Source organism: Pan paniscus, chromosome 16, assembly GCF_029289425.2.
Source record: "Pan paniscus chromosome 16, NHGRI_mPanPan1-v2.0_pri, whole genome shotgun sequence".
NCBI lineage: Eukaryota > Metazoa > Chordata > Mammalia > Primates > Hominidae > Pan > Pan paniscus.
In genome coordinates, this window is record NC_073265.2 from 82,717,815 (window position 1) to 82,734,898 (window position 17,084).

General features: G+C 47.1%; 1 long non-coding RNA gene across 2 annotated transcripts in view; it reads left to right on the forward strand.

Moving 5' to 3' along the window:
- Positions 1-544, forward strand: part of LOC117976107 (uncharacterized) — an 82,481-nt gene extending 81,937 nt beyond the window's left edge. For both annotated transcript variants that reach the window (XR_010110081.1, XR_008621035.2), the window contains exon 6: positions 435-544. This is a non-coding gene — a long non-coding RNA (uncharacterized LOC117976107). The remainder of the gene's footprint in view (positions 1-434) is intronic.
- The last annotated feature ends 16,540 nt before the right edge of the window (positions 545-17,084 follow it).

Consider the following 17,084-nt stretch of genomic DNA (forward strand, 5'->3'; position numbering starts at 1 on the left):
GATTCTCCTGCCTCAGCCTCCTGAGTAGCTGGGATTATAGGCACACGTCACCATGCCCCGCTAGTTTTTTTGTATTTTTAGTAGAGATGGGGTTTCGCCATGTTGGCTAGGCTGGTCTCGAACTCCTGACCTCAAATGATCCGTGTGCCTTGGCTTCCCAAAGTGCTGGGATTACAGGCATGAGCCACCGTGCTCGCCCCAATTTGCATATTTAGTATTTCTAAGTAAGTCAATATTTCTAAGTAATCTGTCAGAAAGTTAGCATTTCACATTCTCACCTGCAGTGAGTGGATAAATGTGCTTTTTGACTTGTACATTTTCCAAAACGAATGGTTCAATTTTATAATATCAGCCATGTATATTTCTTTTTTGTCAATGGCTTTTTCAAGCCCCGGTCTGGCTTTCTGTGGAATAATTCTTTATCCTTTATTCAGCATCCAGCAGTGCCCTGGAAAAGTGGCTGTGAAGTTACTTGCAAGACTGCATTGAACCCTGGCGAGACACTTCTCAGGGGAGCTGTCCAGCTACATTCTCTGAGTGAAGGCAAGTGTAGTCACTTTTCTCTGCTATGTTAATATGTGCCATGAGTTTTAAAAGACTCTCCCTTCAGTCAGCGGATGACATCTGCTGCTTAGCAAGAAGGCGAAGCTCCGTTTGTCTAATCAGCTACATGTTGGGATTTGAAAACATGGCACCAAGACCCCTGAAAGATGTGTTAGAAACAAGTTTTCTGGTTTGGGATTCATGAGAATTTCTTGGCTCCCAAGCAGACCCAACTTTAACAGTGACAGGGGCAGACATGTGGTGGAATGTGGGAGCACCACCTGGCTATGAGAAGCTTAGGATATTTTCCCATGGTTAAAAATAAAATAAAGTCGATGTTTTGGAAAGTGGTGAGAAACAGATGGGGGTGAAGGATGAGTACCCCCATTGCATTGTTGAGGACCCTGAAGTTTACTCACGTATCAGGGCTCATAAGTGAATTGAAGAAGGAAGCCAGGTGTCTTTGAGCCAGGTTGGCTCCACAGCAGCCAGACCACCCCGCTGCTGGGGAAGTCACAGAAGAGGCTCTGGCATAAGCACCAATTCTTAGGAGGCCACATAGTCATTCTTCTTGATGCTCATTGTTTTTAAGGCCCTGGGTGAGTGGAAGAAGATCTTTTGTTGTGTGTGTCCTTGTCACCACTGATTTCTGGGATTCCACATTATTTTGGCTTATTTCTCCATTGATACAATTGTAACTTGTAATGTTAGAACTCTGGGAGAATAAATTCCAGATGAGCTCTTGATGTCAATTAATAGGTTCATGCCAATTTTCTTGGGTTTGGAGACGTGAAGATACACAAAAGAAAGTACAGTCTTTGCTTTAAAGCAGCTCACAGACTAATGGAGTGGATGCCACTGAACCAGTGATTCCAGTAAAGTATGAAAGGGGTCTAGAGATTTATGTCCAAGTTGTTCTGGGGCCATTTAGAGGAGGTGGGAGTACAGGATGGTGGTAGGGGAAGGCTTCCCGGAAAAAAGAAATCGAGTTCAGGTTTTGCTGGAAAAAAAAAAGTGACCAGGGGATAAGTAGAAAGAATTGTAGGAAAAGGGAAGAACAGGTGCAGGCTGTCAGGCTCCCAGCCATCAGCTATCCCAAGTATTTCTTGAATTGTTGTGACATACCAGGCATTGCCCTTCATGCTGCAGTACAGTGATGTTCTCTAAATAAGGCTCAGTTGGAATATTTCAATCTCTCAGCAGTTTGCTTTCCTCACCTTGCCCCTTAAAAATTCCCAGGCTTGTGGGAATGGGAATGGAATTGTTGGAAAAGGGCAGAGTAGATTTTAAAAATCACTTCATTCCCTGTTGTGTGGGAAAGTTTCCCAGGAAGAGACTGCCAAGCCCAGGAAGATACATATATATGCAAATTCCCCAGCAAAATGTTTTCTAGCCCCTCAACCTCAATCTACAGAAGTTTCCGTTATCATAGGCTACAATCTGATGCAGTGTGTGGTCCTACCCTGACCCTAATTCAAGGGAGTTTTTCACAGACCTCATTACCACTTAAGTTTTTAGGAAGGGGCTTGAAAACAGAAGGAGATAGACTAAAAGACATTGTGCAGGGACAGCGGGGAGCCACAGCCCTGCCTAAAGAATGAAAGTTGGTTGTTCCGGAAAGATGTACAAATAAGCCAGAAGAATAAAAAATGCTCACATTTGCAGAGCTCTTCACCATTTAAAAACCAATCCATTCCTCATCATGGGGAATTATCCCCAATTTGAAGATATGAAAATTGAGGCTTGGGGAGATTGAATGAGTTGCTACTAAAAGGACCTGGACCTGAACCCAGAGCTTTGACTCCAGATCTGCTGTTTCCTTCACATATATCATTGTTATTGAAATCTCCATAGAAAAATGTGTCGTATGCAAAATCTGACAGGACACATCTCTCTGTCTCTCAAGAGCCTTCAGTGTGCATAGGGTAAAATTAGCTTTGAGTCAATATTGCCTTTTAAAATTTGTCACTCAGTTCTTGGGTCTTCTGTTCTAAATCCAATTTGAGTTTACAATTATGAGGCTCACCTTTTTTTCCTTTTTTTTTCTTTTGAGATGGAGTCTCGCTCTTGGTGCCCAGGCTGGAGTGCAGTGGTGCGATCTTGGCTCTCTGCAACTTTTGCCTCCTGGGTTCAAGCAATTCTTCTGCCTCAGGCTTCTGAGTAGCTGGGACTATAGGCACATGCCACCATGCCTGGCTAATTTTTGTATTTTTAGTAGAGATGGGGTTTCACCATATTGGCCAGGCTGGTCTCGAACTCCTGACCTCAAGTGATCTGCCCGCCTTGGCCTCCCAAAGTGTTGGGATTACAGGCGTGAGCCACCGGGCCGAGCCAAGGCTCACCTTTTAAAAAGAGTTTGTTCTCTGAATGTTGAGGGGATTCATCAAGGTCAGTTTAGGGCAAGGCAGGAGGAAGTTCTTGGCTCATATTGAAGAAAAATCAGTATTTTTGTTGTTCATTTTGGGTTTCCCTAGTGTAAGATCTCACGTACAACAGCCAACAAGAAATCGGGACTTCAGGGCAGAAAGGGAGATGGGGAGGAAGCAGGGAGAGCAGGTGTCTTTGTCCATTTTGTGTTGCAATAATAGAATACCACAGACTGGGTAATTTATAAATAAGTTTATGTAGCTCATGTTTCTGGAGGAGGGGAAGTCCAAGAGCATGGTACTGGTATCTGATGAGGGCCTTTCTGCTGCTTCATCCCATGGCGGAAAGCAGAAAGGCAAGAGAGGGAGAGTAAGAGAGCAAGGGGGGCAAAACTAACTTTTATAACAAGCCCACTCCTGAGATAACTATCCCATTGCCATGATAATGATATTAATCCATTCATGAGAGCAGAGCCCTCATGACCTAAACATCTCTTGAAGGTCCCACTTCTCACACTGTTGTATTGGGGATTAAGTTTCCAACAGATGAACATTCAAACCATAGCAGCTGGTAAAAAAGCCTCTCTGTGCTTGGAAAGCTGAGTACTTAGGAGGCAGGAAGTGAAAGAGTCAAGAGAAAGGCGAAAGAATGCACATGTTTTTTTCATGATGGCACTCCCGGGCCTTAGCCCAGACCTGGCTCAACGTTTGCTGTGTTGAAATGACTCATAACCAGCTATTGTCTGAATCAGGCTGAAGGGATTTGTCTTAGTCTGTTTGTGTTGCTATAAAGGAATACCTGAAGCTGGGTGATTTTTTAAAAAAATTATTTTCCTTTAAGTTCTGGGATATATGTGCAGAACCTGCAGGTTTGTTACATAGGTATACATGTGCCATGTTTGCTGCACCCATCAACCCGTCATCTAGCTTTTAAGCCCTGCATGCATTCGGTATTTGTCCTAATGCTCTCCCTCCCCATGCCCCCCACCCCCTGACAAGGCCCAGTGTGTGATGTTCCCCTCGCTGTGTCCATGTGTTCTCATTGTTCAACTTGAAGCTGGGTAATTTATGAAGAAAAGAGGTTTATTTGGCTCACGGTTCTGCAGGCTGTACAAGAAGCGTGGCATAGGCATCTGCTTCTGGCGAGGGCCTCAGGAAGCTTCCACTCAAGGCAGAAAGTGAAGGGGGAGCTGGTGTGTGCAGATCACATGATGAGAGAGGAAGCAAGAGCAAGGGAAAAGGTGCCAGGCTTGTTTTAACAACCAGCTCTCAAGGGGACTCTTTTGGGGCCTAATAGAGCAGGAACTCTCCCTTGTTACTATGAGGATAGCACATGCTGTTCATGAGAGATCCACCCCTGTGATCAAACACCTCCTACTAGGCTCCACCTCCAAGATTGGGGATGAAATTTCAACATGAGGTTTGGAGGGTCAAATATCCAATCATAGCAGGATTGGAATGCATAATGGTGATTCTGAAGTCTTTTAGGGAGAAATGCATCTGACAAGCAGGAGCAGTTTGTCACTGATATGCCTGGTCTTCCTAAAATGCTGATGCTGCTACTGCAACTACCACCTCCACCAGCACCATCTTAATCTCCTCTTCCATAGTTCCCATCACCACATCCCTCTATCACCACCACTGCCACCATTACCACCTTCACTCTCATTACCACCTTCAGTGCCATCATCTTTGCCACCATCACCACACCACGACAGCCATCACCACCATTACCATTTACTGAACCCTTGTGACGTGGTAGACACCATGCTAGAGGTTTTTAAAGGGTTTAATCTTCATGATACTCCTACATAGTAGAAATTAGTAGTCCTATTTTGCAGTGGAGGGAACTGAGGCTCAGAAAAGTTAAGAATTTGCTCAAGATGACATAGTAGAAAGCTGTAGAGCCAGGATTTCAACCAGGTTCGTTTGCTCTTCCAGTAGACAAGGAGGAGTGGCTCAGAAAGCTGTGCTGTTGGACACAGGCATATGTTGTGGGCTTGTTTTATGTACGTCTGGGCCACATTGTTTGGGTCTGAGAGACTCTTGTGGGCTATGACCAGCACTGACAATCTGTTTTCCCTTATTTTTTCTGACTTTCTTTCACACATTCTAGATCATATGGCTTTTCTGGTCAGAACAAATGAAAATGTTTTATGTCCTCCCTTTTCTGAGCTTTGGATGTTACTGTTTGCACACAGTTCTGGAAGCAGATGGAGCCTGATAGAAATCCCAGATGATAACTCAGACTCAAAAGCTCCTTGCAAATGCCCACGTAGCATAAATACCCTTGAGCATATGAGAGACAGTGACAGAGACTGAAAGACAGACAGAGAGACAGGGACAGAGAGAGACAGAGACAGAGAGACAGAAAGAGAGAGAGACAGAGATAGAGAGACAGAAACAGAAATAGAGACAGAGACAAAGAGACAGAGATAGAGACAGAGACAGAAAGGCACAGAGGGATAAGAGAGATGGAGACAGAGATAGAAAGAGACAGAGAAAGAGATAGACAGAGACAGAAACAGAGACAGAGAGAGGGCTGCAGAAAACTCATCTTTGCCTGCAATGCCTGCTCCAGCCAGATATCAACACGGAGGGCTCCCCACGAACATTCTGATAGATTCTGAACTACAAGCTTCCAGAATATTAGCAGCTGAGCTCCTCCCCCTTGGGAGGAGATAGAGACAGAGAGATAGAGACACAGAGGGAGAGGCAGAGATAGAGATGTGGAGAGATAGAGATGGAGATGCAGAGAGAGAGAGAAATAGAAACACAGACACAGAGATAGAGACAGATACAGAGAGAAATACATAGAGACAGAAACAGAGAGAGGCCAAGAGATAGAAACAGAGAGACAGAGAGAAAGAGGTAGAGACACAAAGAGAGACAGAGATATAGAGTTGAAGAGACAGAGGGAGACCAAGGGGCAGAGAGAGAGAGAGTGTGCCTGATGGCGCTGTTGGTCCTTTGTATTTTGGGGTCTAGGGGTGCCGGGAGTACCTTGGGCCTTCCGTGACCTTTGCTTCACCTCTCCTCAGGTATGAGTGAGTTGAGCAGGGGGCTGCCTTTGCCCTGCGAGAACCGTGCTGAGCACTTTCTAATGCCTGGCCTCTTGGTAATGGCACATCTGCCTCCTGACAGAATCCAGAAGCCCGAGTCAGGTGCCTCCAAAAGGGTCCCAGTTCATTGCTGGGTGCACAGTGTGAGCTTCTGCTCCATCTAGGCGTGGGCAGAAAGCCTCCCCTGAAGCTGTTACTCCAAAAGTCAATTCCCCTTGCATTTAAATGGAAGCTCAGAGCACTGTGCTAAAATCACCAGCAGTTAAATTGAATTGGAGCTCGATTGGGGTTCTGACCTACGATAAATCACCTGGGAAACAGCTTTTTGGTGGCATATTTGGCCCGAGGGGGAGGAGCTCAGCTGCTAATATTCCGGAAGCTTGTAGCTCAGAATCTATCAGAATGTTGGCGTGGAGCCCACTGTGTTAATATCCGGCTGGAGTAGGCATTGCGGGCAAAGATGAGTCTTCTGCAGCCCTCCTGCGAATTTCCTGACAGAACTTCTCTCTCACCTCCTGTTTGCCTCATCTTAGCTTTCATCTCTTCTTCTTCACTCTGCCTAAGCCCTGGGAGGTAGCCCAGCGCCATCTGAGAAGGTGGTGGGGCATGCAAAGGGCATAGCCTGCGTCTTTTATTTCGCCTCCACCTCCATGACTACGGCCAAGTCATTCACTTCTTGGATCCTCATTTACAAATTGAAAATACTGGTAGCCTTCCTGTCTGTCTTGCAGGGGTGTTTGAAGGACAGGAAGAAATAACAGTAATAAAAGTACTTCTCAGAGAATAAAGTGCTCTTTGAAGGCCAAGGGTTAATAGTTCTTTTGTTATTATTTGTGGTTGTTTCTCAGAAGTGGAGATCACCATCAGCAGCCTGTGGAAAGGATGCAAGTGGCTCTTCCATATGACCTTGACCTCTATGACCTTGGCCAACTTATTTAAAGCCTGAATACCTTCATCAATAAAACTGGGAAATAGTGAGACCATTTCCTTGGGCTGATGACTGTATAATGGTAGGCTCAAAGTCAGGATACAAAGCAGGATGTACAATAAGATGTCATCAACCAGTGAGCCAAAGTCAGAGGTGGAGGATGGAAAAAGACTCCATCATTCACAGTGTGGGGTTGAGCATAAGATTTTCAAAATACGTTTGACTTTGTATATGTTTTCTAGATTTTCCATAATGCCAACCTACATTTTCCATAAAGCATCACCTTTGACATTGTGAACCCCAAATATCTGAGACAGGTCTCAGTCAATTTAGGAAGTTTATTTTGCCAACATTAAGGACGCATGCCCATGACACAACCTCAGGAGGTCCTGATGACATTTGCCCACGGTGGTCAGGGCACAGCTTGGTTTCATACATGTATTAGACCGTTTTCATGCTGCCGATAAAGACATACCCGAATCTGGGCAATTTATAAAGAAAAAGAGGTTTAATGGACTCACACAGTTCCACGTGGCTGGGGAGGCCTCATAATCATGGTGGAAGGTGAAAGGCATGTCATACATGGTGTCAGGCAAAGAGAGAAATGAGAGCCAAGCCAAAAAGGAAACCCCTTCTAAAACCATCCGATCTCGTGAGACTTATTCACTACCACGAGAACAGTATGGGGGAAACCGGCCCCATGATTCAATCATCTCCCACTGGGTCCCTCCCACAACACTTGAGAACTATGGGAGCTACAATTCAAGATGAGATTTGGGTGGGGACACAACCAAACCATATCATATACATTTTAGGGGAGACATGAGACATCAATGAACATGTGTAAGATGTACATCGGTTCTGTCCAGAAAGGCGGGACAACTCTAAGCAGGGAGGGGCTTCCAGGCCATAGGTAGGTAAGAGACAAATGGTTGCATTCTTTTTTTTTTTTTTTTTTTGAGATGGAGTCTCGCTCTGTCACCCAGGCTGGAGTGCAGTGGTGCAATCTCGGCTTACTGCAAGCTCCGCCTCCTGGGTTCACGCCATTCTCCTGCCTCAGCCTCCCAAGTAGCTGGGACTACAGGCGCCCGCCACCGTGCCTGGCTAATTTTTTTGTATTTTTTTGGTACGGACGGGGTTTCACCGTTTTAGCCAGGATGGTCTTGATCTCCTGACCTCATGATCCGCCCACCTTGGCCTCCCAAAGTGCTGGGATTACAAGCATGAGCCACGGAGCCCAGTGAAACTCTTTTGAGTTTCTGATGAGCCTTTCCAAAGGAGGCAATCAGATATGCATTTATCTCGGGGAGCAGAGGGATGACTTTGAGTTCTGTCTGTCATTTGTCCACAAGGAAATTCCTTGTGAGGGAGGTATGTAGCTTTTGAATCTTAGTAGCCATCTTTTTTTTTTAGCAATAGAATGGGAGGCAGGTTTGCCCTAAGCAGTTCCCAGCTTGACTTTATCCTTTGGCTTAGTGATTTTGGGGTCCCAATATTTATTTTCCTTTCACAATGTTTAGAGGATTTAATGAAAAATCAAACTTGTGTCTGTAGCGTCTTTCCCAGTCACCAGCCCCTCCCAGAGCCAGCTTGGCGCAACAGGAGTGGACAGGGACAGCCTCTGGGCCCTATTGCCCTGTAGTCTATGGAGCCGCCCTGCTGGAGGGGCTGGGCTGGGCAGCCTCTGCTGGCTGGGGATGGTTTGGGAGTTTTACTCCAAGGCCTGCCACAGAAGGGCAGCTGTCATCCTCTCCCGTGGCTGGAGACCACATTTAGGCTGCAGCCCTTGGAAGGCTGTGAAATGGACACGACCCTGTGCTGAGTTTCCACCCTGCACAAACATCTTTGGAAGCAGCGCTCGTTTAATTTTCCATGAGTCCTGAGAAGAAGATGTTGCCATCAGCCCTTTGATTTTGCAGATGGCGATCCTGAGACTCAGAGAGGTTAAGCAACTTTCCTATGTCACACAGCTGGTTAGGAACTGAGCTGGGATTTAAACCCAAAGGTCTTCAAAGGTGGGACCCTTTGTGCCAGCAGGAACCTGTTAGGGGAACGTTGTGGGAGAGACAGTAAGTAGATTGCACCGGGTGGGGGGCGTTGGGGAAGGAGGGAGTTGAGGGGGAAGGGAGGGAGTATGTGCAGCGGGGAATAGTTATGCAGCCCCCACCTTGATCATATAACAGCAAGAAAGTGTCCCAAGACCCAAGAAGGAAGTTAGCCTAGATCTTATTTTTCAACACAATCTAACAGTGACTTTGTTAAGAAACAGAAATTCAGGGCCTAAGAGGTTGTTGGAACAACGCCAGGTTTCGCTTCCTTTCCCGGGCAGCTCTCCTGCGACGACCTTTGACTTGGGAGTGGCAGGTCGTCCATGAGCACGAGTGACCGGGTCCCTGATGCTTTCCTCGTAGTTACAGCCTCGCCTGCAGGTTCGGGCACTGTGGGGTGGGGCGGGAACGTGGCTGGCACTATGAAGTGTCCACCTTTCTGCGGGCTCTGCCGCCTCATCCCCCCAACAGCAAGCCAGGGCTGGTGGCTGTACTGTTCCCTCGTCCCTCACCTAGCCTCCCCTTTTTCCAGAGGACGAAAGGTAGGGGAAGCTAAGAAATGATGGCACAGGATTTGAACTCAGGACTATCTGGGCTCACAGCTGATGACGATTCTATACCACCTTACTGTCCTAGGCAGGGCAGGAGCCCCAGACAGGATGGGTAACCTTTCTGAAGTTAAAATAGTAAAAGGCAAAAAGAGAGCCCTTACCCGAGCATGCAGCTATAAAGGAGCACACAGTTCTCCTCTGGCCCCTCTCCGAGGATGGGTTCTCCTTCTGCGAGGCCAGACGCACCGCAGGCATCTGCCTTTGATTAGAACGGGCAGACAGGAAACATACCTGCGGTCCCGGGCCTCTCTCACACTCCAGAAATGCCATTCACAGACAGGGAAGAGGGAGAAAGGATGAGAGGAAGGGAGGAAGGGAAGGAGAACAATCAACAGCTACATGGGAGCGTCCTGGGAGGTAGGGTCACTGCGGGAGACAGAAATGGGCCTCAGCCGCAGGTCAGGGTGTGGACACGGAGGCAGCCAGGCCTGATCTGCTGGGGGAACCACACTGGGCCGGGCGTGGAGCGGAGGTTTGCCGTGTGTGCAGCAGCTTGCAGGGAGCCAGCTGCCGAGAGCTGGGGCTGCTGCTTCTGAGCTGAAAGGAAAAGAAGGGTGCATCTTTCAGAGCCACTCAGTCCCCCAATCATAATGCCTGGCTCCGACCTCCCACTGGGCCCATCACAAGGCCTCACGGTTGGGGATGTCAGTGACCTGCAACAGGGTCAGGGAAGAACATCCTGGCCAGGAGTGAGCTAAGGAAGAGATGCACCACAGAGCCCTGGTAAATGCCTGGGAGTGAGAGCCTTACACTCACCATCTCTTTCCTCTCTGCCTGTTGTAGTTAAAAACCACGCTCTTGACTTGCTGATGCTTTGAGCTGCTTGTTGCGGGTGGAGGTGGCTTCCCACGGCTTCTTGCACAGTGTTGGCCCTGACCCACCGTCCCCCAGGCAGGGGGAGACTGCTGTGTTCAAGGGGAGTCCTGGGTGCATGCGGAACAGAATAGGGAGTCCCCACTGGGGCAGGCGCTGGCAGCTCTTCACCGTGTCAGCTCACTCAGCCCTCAGGTCGCCCTATCCTCAGGTGTGACCTGCAATGTACAGGTGCAGAAATGGAGAAGACCTGCGCTGAGTCCCAGAACGACACTGGGCCTGTGGAGGCTGCCAGGAGAGACACTGCCAGGTTCTCACTGTGGAGACACTGGTGCTACAGCCCAGAGAGGAGGACACTTTATTAACTTGTCACATCGAGCAAAGGCACTGGTCTCTCCAGTCTCTTGCTGTGCCTTGAAAAGAGGAGAGAATGTGGAATCCGAGGCCTGGGCTGCAACCCTGGCTGCACCAGCTCCCCAGGCAAAGCGGTAACCTGAGATGGGCCACCTCCAAGCATCAGGAAGTGTGGGCAACCGTGGGGAAGAGAAAAATAACAATGCCTGCTGTCCTCACCTTCCAGGCTTGCTTTATGGGCAGAGGGGGTGACAAGTGTCATTCTTTCCTGGGGGCTGCAAACCATGATTCAGGTGTCATGTGCTGAACTGTGTCTCTGCAAAATACACGCAGTCCTCACCCCTGGTCCCTCGGAATGTGACTGTATTTGAAGATAAGGTCTTCAAGGAGGCAATTAAGCCAGACTGGGGCCCTTAGGATGGGCCTGGTGTCCTTAGGAGAAAAGGAGAGGGCCCAGTGCAGTGGCTCACACCTATAATCCCAGCACTTTGGGAGGCCGAGACAGGTGGATCACCTGAGGTCAGGAGTTCGAGACCAACCTGGCCAACATGGTGAAACTCTGTCTCTACTAAAAATACAAAAAAAAAAAAAAAAAAATTAGCCGGGCATTATGGTGGGCGCCTATAATCCCAGCTACTTGGGAGGCTGGGGCTGGAGAATCGCTTGAACCCGGGAGGTGGAGGTTGCAGTGAGCTGAGATCATACCATTGCACTCCAGCCTGGGCAACAAGAGTGAAATTCCATCTCAAAAAAAAAAAAAAAAAAAAGAAGAAAAGAAAAGAAAAGGAGATGAGGATGCGGACACACACAGAGGGAAGACCACGTGAGGACACAGGGAGAAGACAGCCATCAACAAGCCAAAGAGAGTGGCCTCAGAGAAACCAACCCTGCCGACACCTTGTTCTTGGACTCCTAGCTGTCAAAATTATAAACAAAATACATTTCTGTTGTTTAGGATCACAGACCAGTGCCTGATGCTGTGGCTGCGTTGGGCTCCAGACACGGGCAGGAATTGAGAGAAGGGAGCAAAGGTATCCGCTGGGGCAGTCAGGAAAGGCTTCGTGGAAGAGGCAGACTCAACTTTGGTTTTCTAATTTACAAAATGGGGATGACAACAATTCGGCTCTCAGAGCTGTCAGGAGGACAAAATGAGGGAATTCATATAAACCACTGCATACAGTACCTGGCTCCAGAGGATGCATTGGTGAATTTCAGCATAATTTCTACCATTATCATTATTAAAGGATGAGGAGATCTGGGGATGGGGAATGAAGCAGCATGGGAAAAGGCAGAAAATAGGGGAGTGGACAGTGAGGAACCCACTGTCCTAGGAAGGGCAGACTTCACATTGCCTGCCCCAGAGAGCGGAGAGAAAGGATGCGTTCGTTTATTGTGTGACATCAGGAGGGTAGTGTTGTTGCTATATTTTTTTTGTCACCTGGGAAGAACTTCTCCCCAAACCAGTTTTAAATACTCCTATCTGATCCATTTCCCTTGTGCCAGAGTCACTCATAAAAACTGTAAGATCTCAAGAAAGCAGTGAAAGATTCAGGCCAGGTCCTCCAATTAGCACAATTGTATGGGGGCAGATCTTCAGTGTCTCCATAGATCCTGTGTTGCAGGTGAAAGCCCTCATTTGGGATCCATCAGACCCATCAGTCTTTTTTTTTTTTTTGAGACTGAGTCTCGCTTTGTTGCCCAGGCTGGAGTGCAGTGGTGCAGTCTCGGCTCACTGCAAGCTCCGCCTCCCAGGTTCACGCCATTCATCCTGCCTCAGCCCCCCGAGTAACTGGGATTACAGGTGTGTGCCACCACGCCTGGCTAATTTTGTATTTTTAGTAGAGACGGGGTTTCACCATGTTGGCCAGGCTGGTTTCGAACTCCTGACCTCAACTGATCCACCCGCCTCAGCCTCCCAAACTGCTGGGATTACAGGCATGAGCCACCATGACCGGCCCCATCAGTCATTTTCTATGAGGGTCAGAGGCCATGCTTGTTGCAACCTTTTTTCTTTCTCTCTCTCACTCTTTTTTTTTACTTGTTGCTTGACTGGCTCACTACCAATCTTCCTTCCTTCATTCCACAGTTATTGGTTAGTGCTTTTCCTGCATTGGGCCTTTCATCTGTGCTGCGTACTGGGCAGGCAGCAGCGCACAAAGGACATAGCTCCTGTTTCCTGTGGCATTTGTCTTACTTCAGTGTGCAGAGGACTTTGTCTGCCTCCCGGCTACCTCCTCTGGCTGGGCTAATTCCTGTAGAAAGGGAAAGGGGAGCAGCAAGCCTGTCCTGGCCGCCCGTGCTCCCCAGGCTGCAGTGCTGCGTTGCTGAACCTGTGTTCTCTGAAGGTGAGGTTCGCCGCGGGCATCAGTGAGGGAGCCGCAAGAGGAGCTGTGGAAAACCTAACAGCAGGTCTGGGGTGGTTGCCACCAAGAACACACAGGCTTTAATCCTGCTTTTATCTTAATAACCACGTTAACAAAAATTGTATTATGCACACTAATAATAGCCAGTGTCTAAAGAAAGGAGTGTAGCTTATGGTGAGGCCTCTTGCCAGGAACTGGCGGAAGGCTGAGAGCTTGCAGTCTGGAATGATTGTGATGCTGACATTGACTCTTGATCAGGGTCAGCAGACAGATCAAGTGAACCCTCACCCCCATTTCTGCACTTGTGGCAGGCAGCACTAATCAGCCGTCACACTCATCCCTGTGGATCTCTTGATCCGTCTCAGGAAAGCCCCTACCTGCTGAAATTAGCATAGGAAAATCAAGCCTATTTAATGTCTCACCTGGATCCTAGCGGCTTTTATGCTGAACTAGGCCCAAGGTTTCGGAGCCCAGTTTCTTGAGAGATAGTCCTGGAGCTGCTTTAATCAGAACCATTAGAGCCTGGGCAGCTGGTTTAAAATGCAGACTCCTATGCTCTTCCCTAGAGCTAGGGAATCAGAATCTTTGGGGAATGTCAAAGACAGCACTCAGGTGATTTCTTTGCAAATGTTGTAACCACTGCTTTAGGGACGGGAATTCATACCAGGTGTTTTCTTTTGGGCCTGTGTGCTGGAGGGAGGACAAGGGTCAGAAGAACGACACCTTGAGTCCCTCTGTGCAGAGTTAATACTGAAAAAGACAATTGTTTTCAGGCAAAAGGTCCGTTTTGTGCAGCCTCATTGTCTGTTTTTGGGTGTAAGGGGCAGGATTGCGTAGGAGTCAAGATCATAGGCTCTGACAGCCTTCTGCCCAGGTTCGAATCCCAACCCCGCCACTCACTAGCTGTGATACCTTGGGAGGTTTCCTTGGTCCTTTCTGCCTTGGTCTTACCAGCTGTGACAATAAAAAATGTCTCTCGGCTGGGCGCGGTGGCTCACGCCTTTAATCTGAGCACTTTGGGAGGTCAAGGCGGGCGGATCACAAGGTCAAGAGATTGAGACCATCCTGGCCAACATGGTGAAACCCCGTCTCTAAAAATACAAAAATTAGCTGGGTGTGGTGACACGTGCCTGTAGTCCCAGCTACTTGGGAGGCTGAGGCAGGAGAATCACTTGAACCCGGGAGGCGGAGGTTGCAGTGAGCCGAGATCGCGACTCTGCACTCCAGCCTGGTGACAGAGTGAGACTCCGTCTCAAAAAAAAAAAAGTCTCTAAATATGGTCAAATGTGTCCAGGGGGAGAATTAAGAGTCAAGACTCCAATTAAGAGTCAGTGAAGAAGTTTATAGCAGATCGAGTGCTCACTGGATCTCCATTTTGCCTAAGAATTTTTTTAGCAGTCATTTTGGCCAGAAATAAGGAAAAATGAATCAACCGTGTAAGCTATTAACTTTGGCATGTATTGGGTTCCTGAAAGTTAGAGAATAGATAATACAGCCTGTAAAGGCCTTTCCTTCTCAAAGATAACAGTAACACTGCAGAGCTGTTGGGTCAGGCTGGGTACTGTTCTGTGTGCTTAATATACAGTCATTAACAATTTAATCCTCACAGTAGCTGATGAGGTGGATACCATGATTATTCCCATTGTACAGATGAGGAGACTAAGGCAGAAGAGACTAAGAACAACTCCCGAGGTTTTACAGCTAGTGAGTGGAAAGGTGGAGATTCTAATCTGGGCAGAAGGCGGTTGGAACCTCTGCTCTTAACCCCTACCTGATCCTGCTCCTTATACCCACAGCAAAGAATACCTGACCGCAAATGTCATTTGCACCACAGTAGAGAAACTGTGCTAGCTCAATAGGAGGCAGTCTTTTTTTTTTTTTGAAACAGGGTCTTGCTCTGTTGCCCAGGCTGGAGTGCAGTGGCACGATCACAGCTCACTGCAGGCTTGATCTCCTGAGCTCAAGCAATCTTCCTACCTAAGCCTCCCGAGCTGGGACTACAGGCACGCACCACTATCCCCAACTCATTTTTATTATTTTTTTGTAGAGCCGGGTTCTCACTTTGTTACCTGGGCTGATCTGGAACTCCTGGATTCAAGTGATCCACTTGCCTTGGCCTCCCCAAGTGCTAGGATTACAGTCATAAGCCACCATGCCTGGCCAAGAGGCAGTCTTTACAGTAGAAAAAACATGGGTTTACAGCAGCATGAGCCAGGGGTTTGCTTTCTCACTCTTCACATGTCAGCTGTGTGGGCTGAACAAGTTACCAAACCCTTGTAGACATTGTGTTACCATCAGAAAGCATGGAGATTGTAAAAGGAAATTAAATTTTGGGACCCCAAACTCACCGTGGCAATGCTAATTGATAGCTTATCTTTACAGGTGCAGTCACCCCGGCCTGCCAGACACAAATGCATATTTTGTGTGTGTTACCTAATATAAAGTGCAGATTCCCCACATTTTTCCTTTGCCCCTTTTAAGTGAAAACTGTGTGCTTCTCAATATCCCGCCCTTTCCCCTTTAAATCTGGAGACCTCAGAATCATCTTCAGAGAAAGTCATTGACCTGTCTTCTGGGTACGTCCTTAACTTTGGCAAATAAATCTCCAAAAATGATTGAGACTTGTCTCGTCATTTTCTTTGATTGACAAGGTTAATAAGACCTACTTTGAAGGGTTACTGTAAGTTATTTGAGATAATGTATATAAAATGCCAAATACAGTGCCCAGCACGTGGTTACTGCTTGAGAAATATTAATTCCTCATTCTTTTCTTCAATGGAAACTATTTTCACTCTTCAGCCTTCTCTGTCAGCAGGAAGGTTCTTTTTGTGTTTAACCTGGCATGTTTGGTCTCATTTTTCAATTCGTTACTCATCTTTGTGGGGTTCTGCTGAATTCTGTTCAATTTTCTCAAGTCCTTCTGTTGTGGAACTAGACTCAGAGTCTCCAGAGCCGAGGAATGGGAGAATTATTGCAAAATTCCTACACTAACACTCCTATTGTATATATACCTGTGCCTTCTGAATGACAACCTTATCCTGCTGACACAGTGTCATCTGGCCCACCCTCTGGGCCTTTCACCTACTTGAAAACTTTTTTTATTTTTTATTTCAATAGTTTTTAGTGCACCCATCGACCTGAGCAGTATACAGTGTACCCAGTGTGTGGTCTTTTATCCCTCACCCCCTTCCACCCTTCCCTCTGAGTCCCCAAAGTCCATTATATTATTCTTAAGCCTTTTCGTCCTCATAGCTTAGCTCCCACTTATAAGTGAGAACATACAATATTTGGTTTTCCGTTCCTGAGTTATTTCGCTTAGAATAATGGTCTCCGGCTCCATCCAAGTTGCTGCAAAAGACATTATTTCATTCCTTTTTATGGCTGAGTAGTATCTAATGGTGTATATATACCACATTTTCTGTATTCACTTGTTGGTTGATGGCACGTAGGTTGGTTCCATATCTTTGCAGTCGTGAATTGTGCTGCTATAAATGTGTGTGCATGTGCTTTTTCATATAATGACTTCTTTTCCTTTGGGTAGATGCCCAGTAGTGGGATTGCTGGATTGAAAGGTAGATCTACTTTTAGATCTTTAAGGAATCACTAAACTGTTTTCCACAGTGGTTGCACTACTTTACATTCCCACCAGCAGGGTAATGGTGTCCCCTTTTCACCACATCCAATCTGTTGTTTTTGACTTTTTAATTATGGCCATTCTTGCAGGAGTAAGGTGGTATCTCATTGTGGTTTAATTTGCATTTCCCTGATGATTAGTGAAGTTGAGCATTTTTTCATGTTTTGTTGGCTGTTTGTATATTTTCTTTTGAGGAATGTCTATTCATGTCCTTTGCCGACTTTTTGATGGGATTATTTGCTTTTTTCTTGCTGATTTGTTTGAGTTCCTTCTACATTCTGGATTCTAGTCCTTTGTCGGATGCATAGTTTGTGGATGTTTTCTCCCATTCTGTGGGTTGTCTGTTTACTCTGCTGATTATT